The sequence below is a fragment of the Vigna unguiculata genome, chromosome 6, assembly GCF_037176805.1.
Source record: "Vigna unguiculata cultivar grain cowpea cultivar isolate G323 ecotype 2 chromosome 6, ASM3717680v1, whole genome shotgun sequence".
Classification (NCBI taxonomy): Eukaryota; Viridiplantae; Streptophyta; class Magnoliopsida; order Fabales; family Fabaceae; genus Vigna; species Vigna unguiculata.
In genome coordinates, this window is record NC_140797.1 from 30,977,269 (window position 1) to 30,983,403 (window position 6,135).

At 30.3% G+C, this 6,135-nt stretch overlaps 1 long non-coding RNA gene across 1 annotated transcript; it reads left to right on the forward strand.

Moving 5' to 3' along the window:
- The first annotated feature begins 1,134 nt into the window (after positions 1-1,134).
- On the forward strand, positions 1,135-3,726 carry LOC114186587 (uncharacterized). The gene is made up of 5 exons (XR_003605114.2): positions 1,135-1,286; positions 1,407-1,429; positions 1,540-1,885; positions 1,988-2,067; positions 3,297-3,726. It is a non-coding gene; the product is annotated as an uncharacterized LOC114186587 (long non-coding RNA).
- Positions 3,727-6,135: the final 2,409 nt, after the last annotated feature.

Consider the following 6,135-nt stretch of genomic DNA (forward strand, 5'->3'; position numbering starts at 1 on the left):
CAAAGTAAGTTACGATGCTTCGTTAATTTGTTCACCAACTATTCAAAATTTGGTAAGTTACATTGGAGTGTTTTTAATCTGTCAGTCCATTTTCTACTTCGATTAACTCACTAAATTGGGAGATCAAAAACGGATAAGGATGACCCGTTGACCTTTATTTTTTAAATTAAAAATTAAAATAAAAAATAATTTAAAACATTAACTTTTTTGAAATATATTACTTCAAAGATCTAAATATATGTAATAATATTATAATTTAAAGGGTTAATTATGTTTTTGTCCCTAAACTTTGACGCGAAATTGGAATTTGTCCATGTTCGAAACTTTGATACATTTTGGTTCCTAAACTTTAAAAACGAATAGAGATAGTCATTTTAACTCAATTACTTATTTGTTTTTACGTGTCAAAGGCGTTTCACGGTAAATATAGAAGTGTAAACGTGTCAAATGATATAAACAACTAAAATGCTAGTATAAAACGCGTTTGAAATGTCAACAAAATTTAACGTAATTGGGTTAAAAAGACTATATCTATTCATTTTTTAGAACCAAAATGTATCAAAATTTCGGATACCAATTGCGCGTCAAAGCTTAGGGACTAAAAAGATGCTTAATCCTAATTTAAATCATTAACACTTACAAATTAAATTCTAATTATTAATTATAATAGAGTAATTAAATGTGTAGATGTTTAATTATTTTAATTTATCTAATTAAATAAATTAATTAATCAATTAAATATGATTTTAATATATATAAGTTATTGACGAACTGACCATCTAAATGCATTAACCCATTGTGAGAACCTAGAAAATAGCTTACGAACAATGATGTCTAAAATATATGAAAACAAACACCTCTGGAAAATAACCAAATACCCCTATTTATTTCGTTGACACGTGTCCATTTTTATGGTTTTTTTGTCACTTTAACTTCTTCTGAATATGGTCCGTGATGTGCACCGATAGAGTTTGGTATTTTACGGAAAACACCCTCTTCAGCATCCTGGGTTATCTGTGATTGTATAGGTATTTAGGTCATTTCCGCTTTCCCGCCTGTTTGTCATTCTCCTCTTTTAACTTTTTTTAACCTTTCATCTTCCCTTCCCGTTCATCTTTTAGGTTTTGTGTTTCGTCTTCTCTCCCTCCTACGCACCCTTTCGTCTTCTCTCCCTCCTACGCACGCTTTCGTCTTCTCTCCCTCATAAACACCCTTTATGCTCCTCCTCCCTCTTAAAAACCCTTTCCGCTCTTCCATTTTTTCGATTCCACAAGACAAAAAATGAGGTTTTTTGTCATTATTCTCTTTTGACCCTTTTAACTCTTTTCGCTCAGTTAAAGATCCATCTTTTGGGATTCTGGATTTTGTGTTAATTTTTTGTGAACTTTTAGTTTTAAATTTTGCAGGTTCGGAGAAACACGACTTGGAGGTAAGGATTTAAGGTGGTTTGAAAAAGGAGTTAAAAAAGATTCGATTTTTAGTCTTTTTTTTTTATGCTTCAAATGCTTCTCATTTTTTCCTTTTTCTAAACTTTTGTAGGTTGCTGTTGACAGAGGATATTGTTGAAGTATTTTTTAGGTTTGGGGCTTTTGTTTTTTCCCAGACTCAACCGAAATTTTTCTGTTAATTTTTTGGGAACTTTTGGTTTTAAATTTTGCAGGTTCGGAGAAACAAGACTTGGAGGTAAAGATTTAAGGTGGTTTGTAAAAAGGAGTTAAAAAAGATTCAATTTTTAGTCTTTTTTTTTTAATTTTTATGCTTCAAATGCTTCTCATCTTTTGGTTTACCTTGTCAGTAGCAGCATTTTCGATCTATGTTGCTTTGTGTTATTTTCAAGAGAAGTTTGTTATTCTTGATGGTCGTTTTTGGAATTTATTCCATGAAGGTAAATGGTGTTTCTTACCGATTTGTGTTATCTGTTTCTTTAGCATGTTAAAGTTTTTTTTTTCTCATTTTCTTCTTCTTCTTTGTTTTCTTCTTTTCAAAGATTTTAAGAGTTGTTGAAGAGAAGATCGAAGGTTGTTTTTAGAGAACAAGACGAAGTTCTCAACCAAAAAGATGAAAAAGGTTTCATTTTTATTATTTCTCCATTGTTTTTGTTTGATTTTAATCATTTTTGTTCTGCGAGCCAACCCGTTCTAATGTTGCTAGGATTGTGTGTGTTCTTGGAATCTGATGGTGGTTTTTCTCTTTAGGGTTTTTCATTTTCTTCTTCCTTTTTGATTACTTCTTTTCAAAGCTTTTAGGAGCCATGTTGAAGAGAAGATCGAAGGTTTTTGAAAATTAAGACGAAGTTCTCAAGAAAAAGATGAAAAAGGTCTAATTTTTTTCATTTTCCCATAATAATTTTTGAGTTTGATTTTAATCATTTTTGTTCTGTAAGCCAACCCGGTCTAATGTTGCTAGGTTTATGTGCTCTTGGAATCTTGGTGGTTGTTTTTCTCTTTAGGGTTATTTATACGAGGATACAGATAAACCTTCTTTCCTTTTATTTTATGGATCATGTAACAGAAGATAAAGTGTTATAGTTGTGTTTTTGGTGTCCGTAATTAATCAATCACTCAATGGTTATTGGATTCAATTCTGATGATTATAAATTTGCAGTTTTCATGTTTTGCAGTTCCCATGATTTCTCTCCTACAATAGTTTTAACGTTTCAGTGCTGATTAATCTGATTAATGGATTATTTAACTAATAATACCTTCCTCCAGATTACTAGAATTTGTCTTTTCATTAATAAATTCATTAATTAATGAACATTTTCATTTTTCTTTTTCCTATCTGTTGAACCACTCCAATTAGTCTGTTGCTGTAATATGGTCCAAATAGATGCATAGAGCTTAAATTATACAAAAATTTTGCTGGCAACTTGGGCTGCCATCTTGTCAATTGGCATTAATGACTTAAAATCTTGGTCACAGGTTCTCAATTGTTGAAAAACTGCTTAATTGGTTTGGTGTTTACTCTGTTTTAAGAACAACTACCAGTTGTGTTTGTAAAACTTTTTTGTTGTTAAGAATTGATGCTCGCCTGCATTGGGACATAATCTGAGTATTATTTTTTTTACACTTCTCCAGAGTGTTCTAAATGATGCTGGATATGTTCCCTCTAATAAATAAAGGTATTCCCTTGGAGGTATTATCTCTTCCATTGAGATATGCTAACGTTTGGGGTGCTCTTCTAAGTGCATGTAGAATTCATAAAAATATTCATGTTGGGAATAGAGTATGGAAAAAGCTGCTTGATATGGGGATCTCTGACTGTGGTACTCACGTTCTTACTTACAATATATATAGAGAAGCTGGGTGGGAAGCAAACGCAAAACAAGTTAGGAGTAGGATTGAAGAAAAAGGATGAGAAAGAAGCCCGGATGCAGCATAATAGAGGTGGATAATGAAGTTGAAGAGTTTCTTGCAGGTGATCATTCTCATCCACAAGCACAGGAGATGTGCAGATTACTGGATTCCATTCTCAAGATGGGAATTTTGGAGCACTTCTGATGAGTGTGAGCTATTGTTTACTATTGTATTGTTTTCTTACATGCTTTAGGTTAATTATAGTTATTTGCAAGAACCTTGGACATGAAAAGAAAATCAAATATAAATTGTGGTTCCTTTATTGTTGAATTTATGAGGGCAGTAGCTCCACCAGGAGAAAAAGAGCAAAAGAAAGAAAGGAAAGGACACACAGGATATTCCGAAGTTAACATATCATGGCATAAAGAATTTGGAGAGTATTTTACACTGACTTATTTCACTTTCCGCATAACAAGCATCTTGCCTACTTATTACATAATTGATGGTTACTGATTTAACCATGAATTTGTAACCATTAATATTATCTATTAAAATATTTTTGTCACTGTTTTATAATTTTTATTGGTTATAATAATTGTATTTTTTATTATAATAATCACGCCGATTCTTATACTCAATACACGGTAACTTTTACATTTCAAAAACATTTTATTTCTAATTGCAATAAATATTCAATTATTCATTTATCGAAACATTACCTAACACAATTTGTTAAATTTATAATCATGCATACTATTATATTAATTTACATACAAAAATATTTTACCATTATCATCTCACAATATTTTTGCATTTTTTTAATTTAATTATTCATGTGCAAATAATTCTTTTGCACGGGATCAAAGTTCATAATATATCTATATTTTATTTTAATAACGATATGTACATATGCATTTTATTTTGATGTAATATATACTAACAACTCTAACGGTAAAACATGTGTTTATACATCAAACAATTAACTCAAAGTCAAAGTCTACATTGATAACAATATCTTATCTATCTTTTTCTTTTTTTATTTTAACCATGAATTCATGTTAAATTTTTAATAAGATTACATTTAACGATATATTTGCACTTTATTCATATTTGCATGTTACTTTTTATTTAAAATAATTTATGTTTAACTCCATTTTTTTTTCTTATTCCATATGTCAATACCTTCCAATATTATTTTTCTTTTAATCTCATTGTATCTAAATGTGCTTCTATTTAAAATTTAAACATTTTAATCTCATTATATTTAAATATGCTTCTATTTAAAATTTAAACATTAACTTCTATGTACTCTTAATTAATTCATTATAAATAATAATAATAATAATTAATTATTTAATTTTTATTTTATTATTTAAATATCATATATGTAATTATAATAATAGAATATAATAATATAAATAAATAATTTATTCAAATATAACAATAAAAATATTAATTTTCTTAATCCAACTTATAAGGGAAAAAAAACGACCCATGCGTAGACACGAGTCTCATACTAGTTTTTCATAAAAAGAGAACACTATATTATTTTAATAATAAAATATTTAAATTATAAATAGATTTTTAATAATTGGAGTTCATTTAATATAAAATCATTTCTCTAGAAACAACTTTTTTCTAGAATCCTTTGTTTCTCGCTAAGTTTTTGGCTGTCTCATTCACCTATTTGACCATCAAAGACCACTTTTGTGATCAAAACATTGAGTTCTACAAGAGTAATCGATTAAAATCTCCAACAGAGTAAGTTGGTCTTTTAGCCTTTCTTCTTGTGGTTGTGGTTTCCTCTCTCTTTGCATGGGATCATCAGTTGGTCGTATGTGGTGTTTTTATACTCTATGAGTTTTTACTAATCAATATGATGATATGGTATGATAATCTTTGTGATGTTTTTAAGTGTAGATAGGCATCTTGTGGGGTTGAAGGTAGTTTAGTTTTTTAGAGCACCTAGAGCTATCACACCAGGTGAGGGAAATTAATCCTAGTTTTTGAATGTTTAACTGTTTTAATTGTTTTGTTAAAATTGAGAATTTTGTGATCTTGAGCTTATAATTAGTGATTAATTTGTTCTGAAATGATGAATGGTCTGTTAAAGTTGTTGAGTTAATGTTGAGCATGCGTGGTATATTGAATTTGTTATAATTGTGTATTACTTTGTGTGCAAATGTGATATGTGAATAACATGACATTTCTAGTTTGTCTATGAATTTGAAATACCTTTGCGAAATCTTTGAATTGGGTAATATGACACTGCTTGATGTTAAGAATATAAATTTTTTAAGAATAGTAGGTTTATTAAGTGGGGATTAACTCAAGTAGTATCAAATTACTCAATCAAAGCTCAAAGAGGGAGTTTGGGTTTGATACGCCGAGCGCCACTTAAGTAGTGAGTCTTTGGTTTTGTTGTTACTAGGTCAACTCAAATCCAAAGTTAGAGAGTTCACTGACTTGGTGTCTTTGGGTGCCAACACCATAATTAGAATTAAACCATGAGAGCTCCAATGGTGTTCTCACTGAGCCACCTTGGGCTTGCTGGTCATCAAAGGTGGCATTGGGCGTTGCATGGATCATGGTGGGCGACACTCTTCTAGAGGCACCTCTAGTTGGGTGGCGTAGGGCGGTAGTTTGTGTCGTTGGGTGGTATCTAACAATTTCCAATCCTTGTTTGGAATTTGATAAGATGTTACTTTGTATATATGTATTTATTCAAAAAGGAGTTAAGTAAAGTTATCTTGGTAGTGATGTAGGGATTTATACGGAGGAAATCCTATTTGATATGTGATTCACTAGGGTGTGTATTGCGGTAAAGACTGTTCCATTG